The sequence below is a fragment of the Acomys minous genome (genome assembly GCF_964271855.1).
Source record: "Acomys minous genome assembly, chromosome: 1".
Taxonomy (NCBI): Eukaryota; Metazoa; Chordata; class Mammalia; order Rodentia; family Muridae; genus Acomys; species Acomys minous.
In genome coordinates this window covers 94640333-94665141 of record NC_140483.1, presented here as the reverse complement: position 1 = coordinate 94665141, position 24809 = coordinate 94640333, and the positions used below count along the sequence as shown (strand labels likewise).

General features: G+C 46.2%; 1 long non-coding RNA gene across 1 annotated transcript in view; it reads left to right on the top strand.

Annotated features, from left to right (window-relative positions):
• LOC311597413 overlaps positions 1-4777 on the top strand; it is a 58048-nt gene extending 53271 nt beyond the window's left edge. The window contains exon 3 of the long non-coding RNA XR_014779224.1: positions 4732-4777. This is a non-coding gene — a long non-coding RNA (uncharacterized lncRNA). The remainder of the gene's footprint in view (positions 1-4731) is intronic.
• The last annotated feature ends 20032 nt before the right edge of the window (positions 4778-24809 follow it).

The following is a 24809-nucleotide window of genomic DNA, read 5'->3' as shown; positions in this document are numbered from 1 at the left end:
AGCTCTTAGGTGGACAGTGGTGAGTAGGAGAATAAGTTTACCACTCAGATGCCTGTTAATTCTGTCATGTGACTCAATTCCATCCCTCTCCCCTGTTAGAAACAAGAAGCAGGCTCAATGTCTCACAAAGGAGCACACAAGGGGAAAGTGGCTTGGCAAAGCTATTTATTTTTTGCAAAAACAGTATATCAATATCCAAACTTGGTTAGCAAGCATATTAGGGCAGGAAGTTCATCTGGGTTTTATTCTAACACAGATGGTAACTTTTTCTTTTCTCCATTGTCTGAGGTCTGACCTCACCATATCTCAAGATTGGCTAACTTAAACTGGCAAAAAAGGAATGCAGTGTGTGTGTGTGTGTGTGTGTGTGTGTGTGTGTGTGTGTGTGTAGTGTGTGTGTAGTGTGTGTAGTGTCGGTCAAAGTTTTACCAGGTGGGGAAATTAAAAGATTTGCATAAAAGTTTTTTAAGATGAGGAGATTTATGGAATATTGGATCTTGCTGGGCCCTTTGATAGAAAAGCAAAACAAAACATTTCTTACAACTCCCATCCTTTTATATATATTTTAAAAGATTTATTTATTTATTATGTTTACAGTATTCTTGCCTGCATGTACACCTGCACACCAGAAGAGGGCACCAGACCTCAGTATAGATGGTTGTGAACCACCATGTGGTTGCTGGGAATTGAACTCAGGACCTTTGGAAGAACAAGCAGTGTTCTTATCCTCTGAGCCATCTCTCCAGGCCCTTTTCATCTTAAAACAAAACAAAACAAACAAACAAACAAAAAACTCTTAAATCAATTTGTTAGCATTAGAAGTCATTCACTTTGGCAAAAGCAGCAGGATCTTTTCCCACTACATATACTTTATTTTAAGGAATGTGTTTTCTAATCAGAAGCAGGAAGGCCATGTAGAACCTTCCATCATAAAGGAGGTTTGGGCAAGTTTTGAAAGTTCAGAGAAGAATCTATAAGTCGAAGTTTTAAACTGTGAGTTAAAACAACAGAGATTTGCAGTTGCCATGGGCGTCACTAGCTGCGGATAGAGCTCTTCTTTGTAGCAAGGATGGGAAACTGAGGCTCAGAGGTCAAAGCCAGAGCCAGAGCCAGAGCCTCTTCAGGGGTGGGGGTGGGAGAGCTGTGCTTCGTCTGAAGAAATGAAAGCATTCGTTTCACAAGACTCAAGAAACCAGGTAAGCAAATTAACCTGCTCCGTGTAGACCTTGCAAAATGAGCTTTGCACAGCTGCCTCCAGCTCTGCAAATCTCTCGTTATGTAAACTCATTTGATGGACAGAAGCAATGAGAGTCCAGATGTTAGGAGCTGGAGTTCTCCTTAAACAAGCAGTTCTCACCTCGATTCTATCAACACGGTCTAAACTGGTGCTAAGTCACAAACAAAAACAATACCAAATTCTACCCCCCTCGCCCCCTCCCCCGCAGCCCTCACCAAGACCCCCAAACAAACCAGACTAGAACAACCAAAACAAAACCAACTAAACCGAAGACAACTGAGAATGATTTCTAAAACAATTACCTAGCCTGCCATCCCTGGATCAAGATTTTTGGAGAGTGTTAAAAAAAAAAAAAGTGCTGAACAAGCAAGATCCCTTGCTTAATTAGGTCTTACTAATTGTTTTGCCTGAGTTAACTTTTTTCTACCTCATTTCTTTCCCATTGACATTGTGAGCTTCACTCAGCTCCCCAGGGCCAGCATCGTGTGTCGGGACCACTTGAACAGGGCCTATGCCACCTTTGATCAAACGACAGAGCATTGTGAAGTCTACCAAACGGAGACTATAGAAGAGTGACTGTAGGCAGTTCCCGGTTGCTTCGGTGTGTAAAATGCTCAATTCTAGGGAGAATAAGATTGGGAATTAATGAAATCTAATCATTAATATAAATTCTAATTGTTTTAATTTTTAATCTTCCAAAAAGCAAATTAGTAGCCCTCATTACACTACTGGGCTTCCTCAGTTTTGGTGCCTACAGAACGCCTACTGGTCTAACTTTAGCACTATGCATTAGCTACTTTTCTTTCTATCTTTTTTTGTTGTTATTCTTTTTAAAATTATAATTTATTTACATTACATTTCTATTGTAATCCCCTTGCTCACCCTCCCTCCCTCTTCCACCTTATTTCTCCCCTAGATCTTCCTCTCCCACCATGACCACAGCCTATCAGGTCAGTCTCATCTGGATAGCCTGTATCCTCTTCATCTGTGTTCCCACAGAGCCTCTCTGCCAAGGGGCAGCAATCAAATCGCCAGTACCAGAGTTCATGTCAGAGGCCGCCTCTCCCCCAACTCTCCCCTTCCCTTCTCCATGTGGAGAATGAGCTGCCCATTGGCTGCATCTGAGTAGAAGGTCTAGGTTCTCTGTCCTTGGTTGGTGCCTCAGTTTGTGCAGGGCCCCGGGTCCAGCCTTCACAGTCTCCTTGTGGGGCTCCTGACTGCTCCCCCACCCCCATCCTTCCATGCCCCATCTCTCCCATACAACTGGCACTTCTTAACCAAGAGTCCAGCTTTGAATCTTAGTATCTGTCCAGATCCATCCCTCACTGGGTGGAGTCTCCCAGAGACATCTATGTTGGGCTAATATCCACTTATAAGTGAGTATATACCATTTATGTCTTTCTGGGTCTGGGTTACCTCACTAAGGATGGTTGTCTCTAGTTCCGTCCATTTGCCCACAAATTTCAAGATTTCCTTGTTTTTGATAGCTGAATAGTAGCTTCAACAAATGTTGCTGACCTAACTGGATGTCTACATGTAGAAAAATGCAAATAGATCTGTATCTATCACCCTGCACAAAACTAAAGTCCAAGTGGATTAAAGACCTCAACTTAAAACATGACACACTAAATCTGTTAGAAGAAAAAGTGGGGACGAGCCTTGAACTCATTGGCATAGGAGACAATTTCCTGAACAGAACACCAACGGCTCAGGCTCTAAAGTCAACAATTAATAAACGGGACCTCATGAGGCTGAGAAGCTTCTGTAAAGCAAAGGACAACAGAGCAAAGTGACAGTCTACAGACTGGGGAAAGATCTTCACCAACCCCGCATCTGATAAAGAGCTAATATCCAAAAATATATAAAGAACTCAAGAAATTAAACACCACCAAACCAAATATCCCAATTAAAAAATGGCGTACAGAGCTAAATAGAGAATTCTCAACAGAGAAATATCGAATGGCTGAGAAACACTTAAAGAAATGCTCAATGTCCTCAGTCATCAGGGAAATGCAAATCAAAATGATTCTGAGATTCCACCTTACACCTTTGAGAATGGCTAAGGTCAAAAACTCAATTTACAGCACATGCTGTTGAGGATACAGAGAAAGAGGAACACTCCTCTATTGCTGGTGGGAGTGCAAACTTGCACAACCACTTTGGAAATCTATCTGGCTCTTTCTCAGAAAATTGGGAATAGGGCTACCTAAAGACCCAGCTTTACCACTCCTGGACGTATACCCAGAGGAAGCTCCACCAAACAACAAGGACATTTGCTCAACTATGTCCATAGCAGCCTTATTCGTAATAGTCAAAACCTGGAAACAACACTGTGCTAGCTAGTTTTATGTCAGTTTGACACAAGCTAGAATTATCTGAAAGGAAGGAACCTCAACTGAGAAAATGCCTCCATAAGATCCAGGCATTTTAAAAAATTAGAGATTGACAGAGGTGAGCCCAGCCCATTGTGGGTGGTGCCATCCTTGGCCTGGTGGTCCTGAGTTCTGTAAGAAATCAAGCTGAACAAGTCATAATGAGTAAGCCATCGTGCAGCACCCTTCCACGGCTTCTGCATCAGCTGCTGCCTCACTTGAGTTCCTATCCTGACTTCCTTCCATGATGGACTATGGTGTGGAAGTGTGAGCCAAATAAACCCTCTCTTCTCCAGCTTGCTTTTGGTCATGGTGTTTCATCACAACATGGAAACCCTAGTTAGGGCAATGACCAAGGCAGTTTATAGAAGAAAGAGTCTTATAGTTCCAGAGGATCAGAGTTTGTGATGGCAGAGAAATGGCATAACAGCAGGGACGGGAGGAAGGTGAAGGCTCACATCTTGACCCAAAGCAAGGAGCAGAAGCGAGAAGCAGGAATGGAAATGGCTCCCACTGGCATAATTCCTCCGGCAAGGCCACACCCCCTGAGCCTACCTGAACAGCGCCACCAACTGGGGAACAAGTATTCAAACATCTGAGCCTATGGGGGACATTCTTATTCGAACCACCTCAGGCTGTCTCTTCATTCCTCATGTCCTTTTCCACCCCCTATTTTCCCTTAATATATTTCGCAAGGGGCTCTCTGGTGATTTTCTTGCTCCAGTCCTACTCCTAGATGAGTTTATAGACTTGAGAGTAGTAACGGAAGCAAACTCATTTTCCAACTTTTTTTTTTTTTAATTTATTTATTAGGTACAGTGTTTTGAATGCATGTACACCTGCAGGCCAGAAGAGGGCACCAGATCTCATCATAGATGGTTGTAAGCCACCATGTGGTTGCTGGGAATTGAACTCAGGACCTTTGGAAGAGCAGGCAATGCTCTTAACCTCTGAGCTATCTCTCCAGCCCCGCAAACTCATTTTCTAATTTTATTTTCATGGTTAGGTACTGGGTACTTAGCTCATGATTTTAACATTCTCACTTATTCGTATAAATACCATGAGCTGATTGTGCAGTTGGAATGCCCCCGTTCATTTATGCTATTTTCTCTTTCCTCATAGCCCGTGAGGAAAAGAAGTGGTGACTCTTGAAAGGGGAAGTATTAAGTATGGAATAATTACATAAAATTATTAGTCTATCAATACTGATCATAATTTGTATATTTTTATGTATGTATGTGTGTGTTAATGTGTCTCTATGTGTGTGTGGGCCACAGGTTGATGCTGGGTGTCTTCCTTAACCTCTTTTCATATTGTTATTGTTACTTTTGAGATATTGTGTCACTATGCGGCCTCAACTGGCCTAGCCATTGCTATTTAGACCATGTTGGCTTTGAACTCATAGATATCAGTCTGCCTCTGTCCACTTTATTGATTTAAAATTTTTAGTTAAGATCTGATTACATCGCTTCCTTACTTTCTTTTCCTTCCTCCAGCCTTCCTGTGTCCTCCCTTTCTAGCCTCTCCCCATAATCCCTCTCAAATCTCTGGCCTCTTTTTCTATGATTATTGATGTTATGCATAGAGAGATTTCCCCCTTTCATGTTACCAGGTCTGTTTGTGTTGTCACTGTTCTGGTCTTGATAGGCAAGCCGTATTGTTATGTCCACCTTATCGTTTGAAATAGGCTCTCTCTCTGGAACCTCCTGTCACTGGCTTCTCAAGTGCTGCTGTTACAGCTGTGTCCCTTTGCTTGAACTCAGGCCCTCACGCTAGCTTGTAGGGCAGGCCTTTACCAATGGAGCCATCTTCCCACCACCTCCTCGTCTTTTAGGTTATGTAAATTGAGAAGGGAACACTGAAATGCATTGTTAGCCATCAGAAAAACTGAAGATAGATTTAGAAAGTACAGTTCAGTTCTCCAATGCATATGCATGGAGAGCCCCATATGTGGCAGGCGCTGTGTTAGCCTAAGCTCTGGAGCTTGTGAGACAAAGCCTTCCCACAGACGTGAACAGAGACACTGAGGCCAGGAGGTGCACCCGGGAAGGGATGCTGCTTCTCCCATTTCACCTTCATTACCAAACCCGCTGCTCATGCGGGTTATTGCATGCATCTCTGTTGCTCACATGATTTCTTTCTTTCTATTCATTAGCAAAATAGACTGCATCGAGGACCCGGTACTGAAACTGTGTGCTCGCATATGCTTTGTGTTTCACTCCTGGCAAACACTGCATCATGAAATGAGAGTCTTGACACACGTGCAGATGTAATTAAATTGTCTCCCTGGCGTCTCCCGTCTCTTTGGGCTTTCTTCACCGTGCCTATGATTCGGAACTATTGAACAGATGTTTAGATCCAAATGTTCTCCCAGAATAACTGTGAGCAGACCTCACAGTTAACGGGCAAGGAGCGCTCGAAACACACAGTGAGCAGGGTTCTGATCTCCAGTAATCCTTAGAGTTAAAGGCGTTTTTGGTATTCTTCGAGAGCAGGCCGACAGTGCAGAGCTGTGGGCAAGGGCCATGGAGCCATCTCTGATGGCCACCACTAGAGGATTGGAAACAGGGAGTTGCAATAATCCTGTGGCTAAATTTGAAGTAGATTTTGCTTGGAGATCATAAAAAGTAGATTAAATACTTAGGCACTTAAGACTTGACTGTTACAAGGCTCTGCTGTGCTGTGCTTTATGATGGTGGGGATTAGCTTGTGTTCTGATCCATGTCTGAGGAGATGCAGGGTGCCCTTCCCCCCCCAACTTAGTGGTGTCAGTTTGATTGTTGTAACACAATCTGGCTGTGTACAAGTGTGAACTGTTGTGTTTACTTTCTTTGTCACCTCTGGATAACAATAGGTCTTACCTAGTCTTACACACATACACACACACACACACACATACACACACACACACACACACACTGACATGCCCATAGCAATGGGAGAGGTAAGACACCAGTTTCTCTCATACTACTAATCAGGATTAGAAATTAGCCACACCCCACTGAGCATGGAGTCTGGATACGCAGTGATACGGAGAAGGCGTGTTAGAACAAGCTGAGCTTGGTCCTAGAGCATCGCTTCTCAGCCTGCCTAGCGATACTTCATCACTGTAATTTTGCCGTGACCTATATATGATCATAACCCCCCATTTTCCAGGTGCTACTGCCAAGGCTCAGTTACTTGCCCGTGTCACTAAGCCAGCAAATGCAGACCCCAAAGCTTCGGTTTCACAAGTTCGGGGCTTCTGGCTGCTCAGCCTTCTGCTGCTGTGTCTTGTGTGTGTGTGTGTGTGTGTGTGTGTGTGTGTGTGTGTGTGTGAAGGTTTTATTTTTATTAGCATATACTAATTACACATATCCAATGTGACGCTGTTTAGTATACCATTTTTACACACGTACATAATGTATTTTGATTACATTCACCATTTCCCTCTCTTTTTCCCTATCATTCCCCTGATTTTTTTCCCTCTCCCCAACTAGTCCTTCTTCTACAAGTCATGTCTTTGTGCATGTGAGAGCCAATGGCTTCCATCAGGCTTGTTTTCAGAAGCATGGGCAACTCACCAATAGCTAGCCACTGAAGAGAACTCACCAATGGCCAGCCACCAAAGAGAACTCACCAATAGCTAGCCACCGAAGAGAACTCACCAATGGCCAGCCACTGAAGAGAACTCACCAATCTCCAGCAGCAGCAATTGACAGCCAACTCTATTGTTTCTTGGGGCTCTCAGGAAGCTTAGGGATTTATATAGCTGAAGTGGGGCCCGAGGACCAGGAACGTGATGACAGTTTTGAGCCTGTGACCCAGAGCTCTTGGGCTCACAGAACTGGGCATGTGAGACATCTGTACGGCCTTCCAGCTGTCCTCGACTCTTTCTGGCCAGTGATCTCCTGCCACACATGGTTGAGCTTGTGTGGTAGCGTGGCCATGAGTTAGACTCTGCTGTCAGATTCCAGCTGGGTTCAGATGTTCCTGCTGGGTGCCCTGGGCAGATTGGTTAATCTCTCTGTGCTTCTGTTATTTTTACCTATAAAACAAGGATGGTAACGCTGGCCTTCACTTCACATCACCCTCGGCCTGAAGCACAAGGGCCATTCCCAGTGCTCGGCAAGTGTCCCCTCTTCATGGTTGTCACTTCCTTCTTTTCTTCTTCTTGTTTTTTTTTAAATTTAAAAAATATATATTTTATTAATTTATTCATATTACATCTCAATTGTTAGCCCGCCCCTTTTATCCTCCCTCCCTTCCACTTTCCCCTTACTCCCCTCCCCTATGACTGTGACTGAGGGGGACCTCCTCCCCCTGTATATGCTCATAGGGTATCAAGTCCTGAGAAGCTTCTGCAAGGCAGGAGACACTGTCAACAGAACAAAGCAATAGCCTGCAGACTGGGAAAAGATCTTCACCAACCCTACATCTGACAAAGGTCTAATATCCAAAATACGTAAAGAACTCAAGAAATTAAACACCACCAAACCTTCTTTACTTCTCTTCCTGGACGAAGCCTTTCTCTTCCTACAACTGGACAGAACCCAGTCAGGTCCCTGCCCCCTGCCCTGGCCTCCTCTGTCTTGCAGTGTGAGGAGGCACACTCTTCTTAATTGATTAGGGGCTTAGCTATCTACAGCGGCGGGTCTCAGTCTTCCTAGTATACGGTCCTTTAATACAGTTCCTCACGGTGTGGTGACCCCCAGCCATAAAGCCATTTTCATTTCTATCTCACAATTGTGACTTTTGTTACTGCTGTGAGTCATTATATAAATATTTCTGCTTTCTAATGGTCTTAGGTGACCCCTGTGAAAGGGTTGTTCAACCCTCCAAAGGTTGAGAAATGCTGACATACAGCATTGTACTTCTGATGTCCTCACTATTTGTATGGAATCTATCCAAATGTACCAAGTGAAGGAACAGTTCTCGAAGGAGGCCCTCATTTTGGGGGCAGCTGCCTGTTTGGCGAGCCATATGGTCATTTTAAAATTCGGGCCAGCTGGCTTCTTTCAAATACCCCCAGGTGAAATTGTTCACTAGAATCCTCCAGGAAGTAGCAACCTACTGTAAAAGCTTTATTGTAGCAAACAGACACAAATTAAAGTTAGCCAAGGGGAGAGATCCGTAGGACAGAGTGTGGGAGGGATTCCCATGAAAAGGTGCCAGTCTCACTGTCCGTACAGAGTCTTGGCCAGATGACCTCCTCCCCACCAGCATGACAGACACACAAGGGCTGTCAACCGCTGAAGTTCAGCAGAGCTTTTAGTCTCTGCTGTTCCTGGAAGGCAAGCTGGTATTTTCAGTCATCAGTCCCAGCGGAGGCCACAACGGATGAGCGTGACTCTACGGCTCCTGTTGTGTCTTGTTGACAGACTGTCAATAGGCAGAGGCTCCTACTAGCCAAGGCATTCCAGAGACCCAAGAGCCTGGAGTGGAAGGTCAGGCCTCCCTTTGGGGAAGGTTATTTCTTCACGATTCAGCCTCTTGCTCTTCTAAAAGACAGCGCCTGCATGAGGTCAGCGTTAAGTATTTCCTTCATTGCTCTCCACACCATCGCCATGTTTTGTTTTGTTTTTTTTTTTTTTTTTTTTTTTTGACATGGGGCCTTGCTGAACCTGAAGCTCTCTGATTCAGCTATTGTTTGGCCACTGAGCTCTGGGGACCTTCCTTCAGCTGTCCCCCAGTTCTGTGACAGGCCTCTGACATGTGCTGCTGCTGTGCTAGGCTTTCCCATCCCTGTGAGGATATGAGCTCCTGCACTCAGGCTTGCATGGCAAGCACTTTATCGACCTGGCTCTGGCCTTTTGGAATATGTATCATAGTCACCCCACTATGAGGTAACATGCCACCCACCTTCAAAGGGTACTGAAAAGCTGGAGTACCCCCAAACTGTACAATACTGGCATGAAAACAGGCACAATTGACCAGTGTAACAGAAAAGAGAGGCAAGAAGGAAACCCACTGAGTTTTGAAAAAAGCGCTAAGAGTGCATGTTGGAGAAAGGACCGGCTTCAAAATGCCTCAGGGAAAAGCAGATACACTACATGCAGAAGAACAAAATCAGGCTTCTGTCTCTTTTTGCTAGTTATACAACTCGACTAAAAAAAAATACATTAAATATTGACATGTGAGACCCAGACTGTGAAGACAGCGAAGAGGTGTGCTTCAGGACCTTACAACAGTATTATTTTAGACAAAAATCTAAAATCAAGAAACAAAAGCAAATCTAGATAAATGGAAACAACGGAAGAGTCATGGAGATAGCAGAAACCCATTAAAAAAAATGAGTGATTGACACTTGCACGACCAGCACTTTGCCCGCTGAGCAGTCTCCTCACTCTGACAGAAAGTGAGCAGGGCTGATGTGCTTATCACCTGGTTTAGAGTCAGCACTCTAGAACTGGACTGTCTGGCGGTGAAATCTGGCTCTGTTACATCATAGCTGTGTGACACCTGTGTGACACAGAGCAAAGTTACCAGGCCTCCGAGTGCTCTAAGGCCCCTGCCTATTTTCTAAATACAAGTGTGATTCCTTAGGTGGGAAAAATGGCCGATTGACCTATAATGTCATTTCTCCAAGGCTGGAGATGTAGCTGAGGGGTGGAGCACTTGCCTAGCGTGCACTGGGCTGACTTCAAACCCCAGGAACGCAAACCAACCAACCCAAGCAAATGGTTAACAGTGTAGGGAAGATGGCTTTTTAAAGAGAATCAGTGCTCTTAAGGCACTTAAGACACTACCGTAGAGTTCTGATTCGCCCTGCCTTCTGGAGACATCAACTAGACACAGTGCTTAGAGCAAGCCAAATAGTTCTTCTGAACTTACATATGTAAAACCTGAAAAGACACCAACAGTTGAATGCGGAAAGAAGTTATATAAGGCTTAGCTAGCCGAGCTGTAATTATATTCATTTATTCTAAGCTAGCCATTCAGAGGAGCGCCCTTCCTACACTGTAACTTTTTAAGTGGGAGTGCACAGTCTAGAAACAAAATGGAGGGTGTATTCGCAAAGAATTTTGTGAAAACGTTAGCAAGAGCATTGCTCATAACAGACTGGACACCACCCAGCCACTGCTCATCAGTTTCTGAATAGCTGTCCGAAAGGGGGACCTATCCGTATTATGGAATATTATTCAGCAATAAAAAAAAGGAACAGGCTATCACAATGTGCATCCATGTGGGTGAATTTTTAAAAGCCACACTAAGAAACAATTTCAAGCAGCACATATTATATACAGTGTCGTCTGTATGACATTCCAGAAAAGGCCAGAAGATCATATCAGATGGCACTTGTTTGGTTGCCTGGGGTCTGGGTGGAGCAGTGTGTTGTTTATTTGTCGTGCTCAAATGAGTGAATGCCTTCGTTGAATGGTTACAAGATGACTCGGCTAGACACGTTATCCAAATTTGTTAATCTGTACAGTCAAAATGGATGAATCTTATTATATATATGTAAATTATGTATATTATGTATATATATTTATATATAAATTATGTATATATGTGTATATTATATATATGTATATTGTGTATATTATATATATGTAGATGTTATTATCTGATTTTTTTTTTTAAGTGTCAGAAGGATAGGCCCAGGAACTCACTGCCCTCCTCACACCTGTCAGTTCTGCCCCTGGAGCCCCAGTGCCTTTCACCCCTGCACTGGCTCTCATAAGGGTTCTTTAGACTTACTTTTTGGGCACTTGAATATCTCAGAAATCAGGCTAAGTCATATAGTCAGAGGTCAGATTTTTTTTGTTTTTGAGACATGGTCTCTATATTACATAGTCCTGGCTGTCCTGGAACTCACTATGTACACCAGGCTGGCCTCGAACTCACAGAAATCTGCCTGCCTCTGCCTCCTGAATGCTGAGATTAAAGGAGTACACCACCATGTCTGGGCAGAAGTCAGATTTTGATAGCTAACACCATTAAAAATTGCCCTTCTGGGTCTGGAGAGAAAGGTCAATGGTTAAGAACAGTCGCGGCTCTTGTAGAGGACCCAAGTAGGGTTTCTAACACCCACATGAAAGATCACAGTTTTCTGTAACTTTAGCTTCTCAGGATTGGTGGCCCTTCTGGTCTCTGCAGATATTGGCACTCCCAGGAAAACACACACACACAAACACACACACACAAACACACACAAACACACACACACACACACACACACACACACACACACACACACAGTCTGATCAAACAAACAAATTCCTCTTTTGTTTATCTGTCTGCCCAGAGGAGCTGCCTTTGTGTCTTAGTGTCTGTGGTCTGCCCCCCTCCCCCACTCCCCCCCAACCCCTCCACCCACCCCCTCCCCCACCTCCCCACCTCCCCCACCCTATCCTGGAGACCAGCTACTTAGCAAATCTTCTCATCCTATTTTCAGGGCAGCTTTCAACAGTGTGCTAACAACCTTGTTGTCTCATGGCTTTAAGCCCAGCACTTGGGAGGCAGAGGCCGTAGGATCTCTGTGAGTTCGAGGCCCAGTCTACAAGGAGAATTCCAGGATAGCCAGGGCTGAGAGAGGTTGAGTAACCGCGTTTTTCTTTTAGCAAGGGGTAGAGTCAGGGTCCACGCGGAGGCAAGCGCAGCTCATGACCTACCATGCTGCCATCTCAATTTGTAAGGGAGAGAGGAGGGTCACTGGGTCCTCAGAGCAGCCTGGAGGAGCGGGTGTCTCAATTCAGAGTCCATAAACTGAGGCTGGGATGGGACTCAGTGGCAGAGCACCTGCCTAGTGCTCAGAACTCCCTGGGTTTTGTATTACATTTGGTCCACGGCACTGCAAAACCGAAAAGAAAACCCGCAACTGTCTTAGGCAGAAATTTAGAACATCACCCCGCTCCTCAAAACAAAAATACCCTAACCTAATCTTTCTGTATGAAATGCTTTGAGGCCTTGGTGTTTAAATTTCCTTTGCAGCTTAGTCAATAAAAGTAAATTCTGTTGCAAAAAATAAGTCCTTCCTTCAGGGGAGAACTTTTCAGTCTCCATTAAAACTTTACCCGGTTCATTTCCCCTGTCAGTGGAAAGAATGGGACGGATCCACAGTGAAGACACCCTTTCTGTTACCGCACTGCCTTCTCCTTAGGGCATCACCGTTCAGGGACGCGGGAAGGTAGGCGCATGCGCGGGACAAACTCATCTTCTGAGCCCCATTGCTTGCAGCTGCTGAATTATGGTTTTAAATCAACCCGAGCCTGTCAAAGATCAGATCAGACGCTGATATGAATGGTTTGCAAAGAGGAAGGCTTGCACGGGGGGGAGGGGGTGAGGGGGACAGGAGGGGGGACGCTGGGACAGCTGGTGCCCCAGGCAGCCCGGGAAGACCTCTTTGTAGTTTACTCTTGCACTAGGCTGAACATCCGCCCTCTTCAGATAGCGCCTCTGGCCTGGCTGCTGAAGCGCTTGCTGCGGAGCGATGTCCAACTCCAGAAAACTCATGTCAACATTTCTATAGTGAGCTGGGCATCCATTCTAATGTGCTTTTGTTCGTGAGTGGGTGCGTGGGAAGAGCAGACAGCTGGAATATTTCCTAAGTGCAAAGTTAAATCTGTGCTGTCAGAGAGAGGCAGCTGCAACACCCTGCTGAGATGACGGGCCTGCCAGCCTGCGCTCCCCAAGTGGGGCAGAGTCACAGTGCCCCTGCGCCTAGAGACTTAGCTCTCTGCCAGGCACATGGTTGATGCTCAGTTAGAAATAAGCCGGAACAGACGACAATCCACCGTTCCACCGCCTAACCCAAAGCAGAAGAGGCTGCCTCTGAGCCTCGAAGGTTAAGGAAGAGGCTGGGGAAGGCAAACCAAGCCCCATGGAACACATGCCTCCTTCTGATGAGCAAGCAGCTGAGTGTGTCATCTGATGACTGCCAGGCAATGTTCAAAGCAATTCAGAAGCCTATGTTTTCAATGGGAAATTTCCTGAAATGTATAACACCATTTATGCAATTTTTTGGGGAGTGAGGGGTGGGGTGAGCTGGTAGCTGAACTGGATTGATAGGCCGTCCTTTCCCCTTTAGAACATTTAAACTTATAAAGACATATTTTCATTAAAAAAAATCACAAACTTGCTTTCATGAAATAACTTTTTAAAACATGAACATTTACTGTTTCCCCCGCAAATAGTAGTGCACTGACTTTCACTGGGGCCTGGTTGTGTTAACACACAGCAGGCCTGTCCCCAATTGTACAGCTTACAGGACTTCATGACCTGTTTCCTAGGACAGTGGGCTCTGGGGTGCCCTGAGGCCAGTCAGTCTCTTCCTTGGCAGTGTAGCTGGAAACACGGAGTTCCTCTCAGGTCTAGCTTGTCCCATGTCACATGTCTCTTACATCATCAGTGTCCTCCCCGCTCGCAAACCCTGCCAGTCAGCCATTGAAAGGGCTTGGGTTTTTCTAAGTGTAAGCTCATGTTCCCACCGACTTCCTGCTCCGTCTCCCTGTGTCTCTCACCAGCTGTCTCTCAAGAAGACCACGTACACCCACAGGCCCCCTGCACTCCAACACTAACTGTACCCGGGTCAGCGGGACCCCTAATGACTTTCCCACCCTCCTCGGCATGCTGACAGTAGCCCTTGACGTTGCCAACCCATTCTGCCCTCTTTAAACAGTTTTCTCTCCTGAACACTCTCTCTCCTTTTGGCTTAAAATCCGACCTGGCTGCCTTACTGGAGCTCACAGGTAAGGCCAAGTGGAGCGAGATTGGTCTCTTCCGCTTGGAGCCGCCTGGGCTGTGTGCAACACTAACCTCTTAGCTTCCCCCCCCCCCCACGCTGACACTTCAGGCCATGGTTGCTTCATCTATGTTACACCAGCTCTGATGTAATCTGGTGAGCTTCTGTTCGTCCCTGACCCTCAGTATCAGCGAGGTATCTCTCCAGGAACTTCCTGGTCATGTCATCCTTCCCCACAGGTGCAACCTCACCTTGTAAAGGTTGAACACAGGGTCTAAGATCGGGTCTCGTTTTTTTTTTTTTTTTTTTTTAAATATTCTCCTTGCATTGTAGATGCATGGCCCACAGTAGGTACACACAGGTCGTACGTGTATTAAGCAAATATGTGAATGAATTCCCAAGCATCTTTGGGAGGAAGTATGGACCAGCCATTCGATGTTATAGTTCACGCAACTCCCAAGAGTGGAGCATGCACTCAGAAATACCAGGTTGTCAGCTTAGACTTGGTGATGGCTGCTGATCCAGCTCCCCATCCCTGCTTTCCACACACTGCTGTGCGCTCAGTTCAGAGAGTGCTTGCCTATGCGCCAAACCCTGTGCTTACTGCTTTATCTATCCAGTCTGATTTAACCTCCGGACAAGCGGGCCAAATGGGGAGGATGCCCACCAGGCAGCACAGGACACAGCCAGGTAACGGATGCTCCGTGCCCCGCGTCTCATCCTTGCGTCTCTAATACAGTCCCGAGTCTGCAGCTGTCTCTCACTGCCAACAGAAGCAAAGCAAAGAAAAAAATTACACAACCCTCCCACCAAAACTATTGGTGGTCATTTTGTAAAAGGCCAACCGGTTCTTAACTGGCGTTTGGTTCAGCACTGTGAGATAACCAGGTGTTTGTAAGAACCAAATGGTTCTGCATGAGTGACATTTATTTTATTTTTTAAGAGCGACGTTTTAAACTGAGGCAGTGATTTGATGATATAATGACAGAAACTGGTTTTTTTTTTTTTTGGTCAATAGAACCTCCTCAATTTCTGGGGTAATATAGGTCAATAATTGTATCCAGAGAAGGTGCCAGAAGATCATCAAGCAAACTACTAGAGGCCATCTTTCCAATATCCCTTAACGGTGAAACTAACACTTGGTGATTTTAGGAGAACTTTAAAAAGTCCATAATCTAAGTAACGTTCTGGCAAGGAAGAAGGAAAGTGGTTTCTTCCACCTTCTCAGTTTCAGGGTCGCGTTAGCAGACCTGGCAAAAGAGACTAGTGAGAAGAGGGTTTATTTGGGATGCCCGTGGCCTTCCCAGAAATGAAATGAAACCCAAGCAGCTACTTGGACTCTGAGACTTACATGTCGTTTTAACAAAGGGGCACAATTTTATGGGTGTGTGACAAGGCAGAGGCAAAGGTTTCCTGGCTTCCAAGGGCAGCTAACTGGTGGGAAGATAAATATACGGGGGAAATTGCCGGAAGAGAAGGGTTATTTCAGCTGTGTTTGTGACGCAGATACCTTGTGGTGCCGTCTTTGGACGAAGAGTCTAGAATGGCTTCTCATTACCTCACAAAATGAAATTATGCTCTGCTTTTTGGCAAGCAGGGGCAGCCTAGAGGGCTTTTGTTGGTGTTGATTGCTTTCAGATCAGAACAGTTTTCGTGCCAGGGTAGTGGCACGTTCTGATGGTTTTCAGCTCATTTGCACGGCTCCTTGAAGATGGTGGCCTAAGCTGGCCACTGACACTGTTTTTGTGGTCCCTGTGCTCACAGACGGACATCTTACTGAAGCTGTCGCTTTTAAAAAGCCCCCACCCAGTGTCCGTATCTCCACCCCTCCCCCCTTTTTTACACTCTTGCCAAATGAGACCTTCATCTTCACCAAAGCTCTAGATCTCAGCCATTGTAGTCTCGCATCCCCCTGGTCCCCCACTCCCACCCCTCCTGGCCCCCCCCATTTCCCACCCCTCCCCCACCTCCCATCCCTTTCTGGCTTGATAACATGCTGTTTGGAATCCATGATCTGTGTGCACAGCGCTGTCTTACTGGGGACTCTGGATTCTGTGCCACACTCTTCCTCTGCACTCGCCCACAGTTCACACCTCTGGAGATGCTCACATAGCCTTGCCTGGTGGTGATGGGGTCACCTAAGGAGCGTCTGAGGCTCCTGGTCTCTGTTTATCTTCCTAGATGTCTTCTCCCACTTCACTCCAGGAGGAATGAACTCTCCTTTCTTAGAGAACTTGACTGTGGCTCTGAACTTCTCTACAGATGCACATGTCTCTCCTCTTGTTAGTGTCTTAGAGAAAGACTTGCCTATTCCCTCAGAAAGCTGTTTCTTGTCCCCTCTTCACTACTTAGTCCTTTTGTTTAAAAACAGTGTGATCGTTTCACTTCTGTGCGTGAAACCTTCCAGATGTTTCTAAAATGATCACTCTCTTCTTAGGATGCTCAGGGAAGCATTAAAGTGCAACCTTGCCCAGCTGCCACTGCCAGTTGCTCTGCATCCATGGGATGGGACAAGATCTAAAAGTCACCCGGGTCACCTCGTTCTGGGCTTCATGCTCTGCTCCCTTGCTAGTGACCTTGGCCCCTCTTCTCCAATTCCCTGAGGACTTTCCTCAGCTTTCAGCTTTAATGCCACTACCAACCAGAGATTATTTTCTGTCCCGGCATTCCATTTGCCACCTTCTTCATGGACACTGGTTTCCATGTTGGTGTACTTCTTATCTATCTTCCTGGGGTCACAGCCCCATTCCCTGTCTCTCACCATCAAGTCCCCAGGGCCAGAATCTGGCATGCTGCCATTCTCTGAGGGTTCAATCACACCTTTCTCTGTGATACCCTTTTAGGTTGATTTTTCTCTTTTTTTCCACAATCTTCAGACTTTCCCCAATGATCCCCCCCTTTTTTTTAGTCTCTAAAACGACACTCAAAACACTTCCATCCCAAGTCAAACACATAAATCTTCTCTTGGTGTCTTTCTTAAATTTAATCCTGTTTCCTTTTTCTCTTTCTTTCTTTGAAAAACATTTTTTTTTTTAAACTTTGAGAAACAGTTTAGCCTAAGGATGAGAAAGTCAGGGTCTAAAACCAGATTACCAGGATTCAAATCCATTGATTAGAGAACCCACAATTTGTGTCTTGGTTTCCTCATCCTTTGAGTAGAGATGGAAAGAGTATCCTCCTTAAGGAGTTGCCAGGAGGGTTCAGTGCATGGTGGATTGGATCTTCTGAATACTTGGTTAAGTACTCGCTGTTTATTACAGCATTGGATTCTTAATATTATCTCCGATGACCTCTGCTGTCCACGGCTTTCAGAGACCCATTGTAAACCATTATCTGTCCTGAAGCTCTGCCTAGCCCCACGGCCACAAGCTACATCACACTGCACTCGTGCGTGCGTTCTGAGGCTGGAGGGCGTGGACCGGCTCATAGCTGCTCCCATCTCCCGCATCCTTCTGGCTGCCCTGCTTTCATCTCCTTGCCTGGTCCTCTCTTTACTGGCTCCAGCTGCGTTGTCCTTATCTCTCCATCTTCCCCGTCGCTCCACTCAGCCTCTCCACATCTAGGGTTTTCAGATTCCTTTGAAGATGGGCACTCTCACATCCCCTTCACCCAGACCCAGGCCTGCAGTGACAGACATCCCTGAGGAGACTGCTCTGTCTCTCTCTGTGCCCCATGGAGGTAACAAATTAACCGCCTCTAAAGCCAGATTGCCAACTTTCCAACAAAAGCCTCTCCCGTCTCTGTCTCCGTCAGCTTCACACCTCTTGTGCAGAGCTTGTGTCTGAAGCACAGAACAGCTCTCTGAGTGCTAAACAGATGGCTCAGGGAATGAGGAACAAAAGTGAAATGAGGTGGCTGAGCTACCTGCCAAAACGAAGTGTGAAAGAGAAGAGACGTACAGAGAGAGACTTTGGGTCCAGCCTGGGCTACATAGAAACCGTTAACATTTTTTCTTTTCATTTAAAAAGTTTTAAAGTGTTTATTTGTGTGTGTGTGTGTGTGTGTGTGTGTGTGTGTGTGTGTGTGTGTGTGTATGTATGCCAAGTTATGACACAGCACTACCCAGGTCTCTCTGGTGTTACTTTAGAAAAACTGCGATTGTTAAGAGCTTTGCCTTTTTCTCCACCTTTTATTATTTTATTTTTCTTTAATAAAAGCTCTTTAACCAGAGACTCAAGGAGTGAACTATCAGGTCCACTAAAAGCCTCCTCTCAGGTCCTCTACTGCTTGGTCCCCTTTTAGGAAAATGTATTCTCTGCTCTGTGCAGACACAGAATTTAAGCTCACCATTTTCTGTTCCCCATGAGTCATCTTTTTAAGTTTTCTTTCTTTAGCCAGGGTCTCATTGGGTAGTCCTGGCTGGCCTAGAGCTTTCCATGTGGACCAGGATGAATTCCGACTCACAGAGATCCCCCTGCCTTTGCCTCCTTGGTTCTGGGATTAAAGGTATGCACCACCACACCTTGATTTATCTTTATGGGTACACAGCATGGGGCTTAGAGGGCTAGCACTGAAATGTTTAGGGTGTCGTCTTTGGAGTCCTGGCTCCATAATTTGGAAGCTCTGTTCTCTTGGGTTCGTACTTAGCCTCCTTTATTCTCAGTTATTTAATATGTTAAATTAGAGTGATTTTAGATGCCTCAGGGACGTCATGAGGATTAAATGACACAGTACATGTTAAAATCTTAGGATAGTCCTTTGCTTATAGTGCCAATAAATGGTGATCATGACTAACATGGTATAAAGTCTTAGGGAACTTCTAAAGAGAATCTGAATATAAAAGCAGCATTAAAGAAAATCATCTTCTTTATGGGAGGTAATGAAATGTGCTTTTCAGTTATTTTGTGCAGTCCTGATTGGTGTCTTCAATTAAAACAATTATTCAGAACACGCTTGCTTTGGTTGAGATTTCTCAGTGTTGCTTCTGGATGGGCAGAGTGGTAGGAGCTCAGGTTAGGCTTCTGGGTATCACTGCTTGTTTACAGGATATATGGCTGACTGGCCCGAGAACACTGACCACCTGAGCAGGCCACCTGGGCATGCCACATGATCGAGCATGCCACCTGATCGAGCATGCCACCTGATCGAGCATGCCACCTGAACATGCCACTTGGACATGCCACCTTATTGAACATGCCACCTGCACATGCCACCTGAGCCAGGGACCGCTTGTGTTCACTCAAGGACGTAGAGGCTCAGCCAGGCCTCATGCACCTCCTTCTGTTCCGGAACCCTAAGGTTTAGGGTGAGAGACGATCCAATCAGATTCTGGGGAGAGCAGAATATTTTTCTACACAGCCAAGAGTTTTCTTTTAGAAAGACCTAGTTCTTGAAAAGGCAATTGAACTAATCCACTAACCGTCCCTCGCTGCTCCTGACTTTGTTTGTTTACAAGGCTGAGGGCTTATTGTTGGCGCAAAGCACCCTGAAAAAACGGGAGACAACCTCTGGCCTGTTTGACTACGCAGTGGGTGGGGGTGAACCGAGGGAGGGGAGGGGCCAGGGCCTAGGAAAGGGACCCTCTCCTGTGTCCATGTTGGCCTAGTTTTGGGAATTTGCTGATGGACCAAATCCTTCCCGCAGTGGTATGTGTGGGGGAGGAGTGCTTATGGTTGTGTAAAGGTCTGAGGCTGGGTGCTTGAGCTTCTCAGGGCTGTTCACTTTCAAGTGTGAGGTCACACATAAGTGATTATAGGTAGTCAAGAGACAAGGATGTAAGAATATTAGATCATATCATGAAAAATTTACTTTCTTACATTGTCTTTCAATCCTTCTATTACATCAAGAAAAAAAAAAAGGTCATATTTTGACACCAGGGTATCTGACTCCCTAAGCTGTACTACTTGTCCTTATAATGACCAAGTGGGAGCATTTAAAGACTCTCAGTCATCTCACCAACAGTACAGGCAAGTGTGTGGTTGTGGAATCATGACTGGGCTGGGCCTGGCATGGTGGGCCTATCATCTTGGATCTGAGAGACAACTAGAATGAGGCTACAGGGGTTTGAAGATTTAAAAAGTAGATTTAGTGTCTGAAGAGATAGCAAGTGGTTAAGAAGGTATGATGTTCCTGCAGAAGACCTATGGTCACTTCCTAGCACTCACACTGGGTGGCTCACAACTGCCCTTAACTCCAGCACCAGGGCAAGCTGGCGCCCTCTTCTGGCCTCCTCAGGCACCTGCATTCATGTGCACATACACACATACAGGCACATATGTCAAAAATAAAAACAAAACATTAAAAAAAAATAGGTTTATTCTTGCCCCAATCATATGTCTATCAACCAAATGCTAGCAGCATGGGTGAGGCATGTATTAAGGAGAGAAAGCTGTTCCTGAGAGAATTGTTCCCAAAAGGTAGACACCAACCTTTCTCCAAAGCATGTAAGATTTTCTCAGGTCAGCAGGCCCTGCCATACAGTGACTATAGGAAAAGCTCACAAGGCTCAGGATAAGAAAAGGAGCCCCAGAGGATGCTTTAGGCTCAGGGTAACACTTGCAGTGATGTGCAAGGGCCTCTTCATTGAAATTCTTGGAGCTGAATTTCTCACTTCATACTTGTTCATTTTTTTTCCCCAGTGCAAAGTAAGGGACGTACTATGAAAGCCGCATAAATGCCTAAATTTATTTAACCATGTCCTCCAGCTCCGAAAGCCCAGTGTGATAAATGCTGATCAAAGCCTGGAGCAAACGGGAGACTGCATGACGGCTGTGTTGTGGGAATTTCGAAGTCAGGGTGGACAGTCACTTCCTGGATCTGCGGAGGTGGACAAGGGAGGCAAGCTCTCTAAGGGGAATGGCGGCCGGCCGTTAAGGCCTTGTGTGCCGGGGCTTTCAGGAAATGGGCACCTAAACGCCTTAGCAACGTTTAGACTGTGTCAAGAGCCGAGTGTGTACAGGCTTCTGGACTGAGCTAGAGGACTCCACAGGGTGGCTTGGACTCACAAGGTCTCCGTGTCTCCCTCCCCCCTCCCCTCCCCCGCCTCTAGCCTTTCAGAGCAGATCGGGCCTTCTTTGAGACTCTCCTTCTGGGACCGAGTGGAGGAGGGAGAGGCAGGCTCAGATAACACCTGGGAGAGTTATGAGCTGGCAGATACTTCCTTGGTTTTTCCACATTCTTTTCCCAACCTTTTCCCCTCTGACTGGTTTTAGCATCCTTCCCTTTCCCAGCCGCTGGGATTCAATTCGCTACCGTTTCCTGCATGTCCTCCTGGGAGAGGGAGATGTACTCTGCGCATCAAACTCTTTCCCAGTGAGGGAGTCGCAGAGAATTAGCATCTACCCCTCGCTGACCCCACTGCGCTGGAGTCTAAGCCCAGGGTCCTGAGCATACGTGGCAAATGCCCTCCCTTCCAGCAAGTCTTGTTTCCAGTCTAGCACGGGCTTTCCTAAGACCTTCTCTTTCCTCCTCCCCGCCTCTTCCTCCTCCCCACTCCCCTTCTTACTAAGGATCCCCCTGCTTATGAAAGAAACACACCTCTAGGATCAATCTGTAGGAAGGGCAATAAAATAATACCATCAAAGGGACTGGCAGGAATTTGGAGATAGTAATACCTAGGGTTAGAGGTAGGGGGCGCTGTAAGTGAGGGAGTTTCCTCCTCCTCAAGGTCTTGGCTCCATCCATGAGCAAGAGAAAGAGCAAAGGGGAGTGTTGGCTCTCCTACCAGAGCTAGTAGCTCCCGTGACCGGGACACTTCATCTTTTTCTGACTCCTCCCCGGGGCGAAAGCCAGAGAAGTGAGTGTGTGTGTGTCTTAGCGAAAGGCTCAAGTAAGTAAGCTCTGTCTGAACCCAAGCGAGCCAGCTATGAAGCGGTGTTGTTTGTGGGCGGTTCTCTCCACACCGCCCGAATAGTTCCTGTGGTATTTTTGTGTATTTAAAATCTGAAGTATATTCAGGGAGTGTCATGGTAACCCACATAGTGGAGTCCAGGGACAGCAACTTCCTTTTGTGCAGGGCTCAACTCAGTACCTTGTATCTCTGCTGAAGTGCAGTTGGTCCACCTGGATCTCATGGGCACACACGTGCAGATGAGGTTTCTCCTGCAACCAAACTAACATGAATCATGGATGCACACTGCTGTATAAGGAGAGGCTGTGGTCCTGACTCCTGTGTGAGAAGGCTGGTATTGCCCCACATGTAATGGAGAGGCACTGCTTTCATGTGAGGACAGTGCCTGCCTACGAACTATCCTAGAAAGATGCCAGCTTCCAGAGCCACAGAGTCAGCATCCTTTAGCTTTGTCAGGAGGGCCTGGTAGAATCAGAGTCCGAGTTTCTCTCTCCTCCTGGCCCGTTAGCCATGGCAGCATTAGCACGTGGGTGGGTGACCATGAGTCATTAGTCAGCCAGTGTGTCGTGGTGCCCAGGAAGCCCGAGACTCTGCCCTGAATGTGGTACATGTCCTCAGAAGGAATTGGGGGAAGCAATTAAAGAGCTTTCTCTTGAGGATGCCACTCCTAGGGGAGCCCAGGATCCCCTGGGTGGACTTAAGGATGTGTGCTGTCATGTGCAATGAGGCGGTCGGTCTTCTGATTGATGGCTTGCTTTCTGCTTGAGTTGGCTGTTTTTGCCCTAATTAAGCACTTGCAGTTTTTCCTGCCCAGTGAGAACAGGGAAATGGTCACCCATTTTCTGGAAAAAGAAAAGTTTGCTGCAGAACCCAACGAGGCCATTGTTGTCCTTGTGCAAGGGCCAGAGAGAAACTCTCAGTTTTCAGAATGCTTAGCTACGGAGGGTTCTTGAACCCAGCTAAATCTTTTGTTTGCTCTGTACTTAGCTTTTGACTCTTTCTAACCAACCTTACCAGCCTGCCGCAACCCTGATGAAATGGGAGAGTGTAGCATTTGAAACTTTAGTGACATCTCTGGACCATGTAGGAAGGGTGGCATCTGTTCTCTCAAGGCAATCTAAAATCACCATGGACTAAAACTGAGCCTATCTGCTCTCTCCCTGCTTTTCTTCCTTTTCCCTCCCTCTCTCCCTCCCTCCCTTCTTCCTTCCCTCCCTCCCTTCTTCCTTCCCTCCCTCCCTCCCTCCCTCATCTTCCTCTCTTTTTTCCCCAGCCCTGTCTCTCTTTCTCTCCTCCTTTTCCTAGGGAAAGCCACTGAACAGTCACCCCTTGCAGAATGGGCAGAGAGCCAAAGGTGAGGGTGCTCCAGGCTGCTCCCAGCGAAGGGCAAGGTTATGAGGTTTTGGTTTTATTAAATGCAAATGTAAACTACATGTGAATGTAGGTTTCATGAAACACGTCAGGCGAGGCTGGTTTTGAGCTACTCTTTGAAGTCTAAAGTAACCCTGAAGTCCTACTGTCCCTTTCTCTATTTGATCCTTTCTGTGACCTCTGCCTCCCAGGCTGTGCCTTTCTCTTGCCTCCGCCCAGCTCCCGCCGACAAGCCCAAGGCCACTCTAGCACACTTCTAGACCAGTCCTGCCTCCAGGGTCTTGGGAGTCCGGTGGTCCCTCATTAGTGATGGATGGACTTCTTGTTAATGGAATAAATTATTTTAATCATGACATTACGCTTGGATGGCAGAGGTAACACTATTTTATCTCATGGAAGTAACGCACAAGAGCCATGGTTTTAGGACAAGGCTTGGATCAAGAAGGGGATGTTTTCCCCTTAGGAACTGTTAGCGCCTTCCAAAGAGGATGCGTTGGTCCTGGTGAAGAGCTAAGATATACTTATCTCCTGTTTTGTCATAGTTCAAGTGGCAGAAGACAATCTGGAAGCTTTGAGAGGCTGAGGTTACCTTTTATCTAAACATTCTGTTTCCTATTTTTTGGAAGATGCTTTCTGCCACAAATGCTAGGTTGCTTCTTGTTGCTGTGGTAAAATACTGACCAAAAGAAACTTAGGAATGAGAGGTTTTATTTGCCTTAATGGTCCTTATCATGGCCCATCATTGAGAGAATGATTCCGCTGCCTGGCTAAGCTACCTTTTTTTTCTTTTTCTTTTTCTTTTTTTTTTACAGTTCAGCCTACCTGTACAGGGATGGTACCGCCCACAGTGGGCTTGGGCCTCCTACATCAATTAGCAATGAAGAAAACGTCCGACAGACATGCCCAGTCCGATGGAGTTCATTCCTCAAATTGAGATTCTTTCTTTCTAGGTGTGTCTAGTTGACAACAAAGACGAACCGTTGCACGCAGCAGCAAGTATTGCCTTGAACTGTATCTTCTCCCATGGCTTGGACTGTTTTTCTTCCCAGCTTCCAAACCTCAAGCCCTATCTCACTCCAGCATGAACAGCTTGCCAGATCCGTTCTCATCTTAACGTCCATCCTTGGTTCAACTCTATTATATCTACTCAGAAGAGCATGTGTACTCTGTGTCCAACTTGAGATAGATGCTTCCTCTGGCTCTCGGGCCCTGCAGGGTTCAAACCATGGTAGCAGGAGCCAGGGTGAAGTGCTAGTTATGAAGGAAGCTTAGTGAATCACATGGCCGGACGTGACCAGAACTGGTGAGTGGCCACCTGACAATTTTTCTCTGAATGATCTTCCCCTGTAAAGACATATTCATTAAGCTGTTAAAACC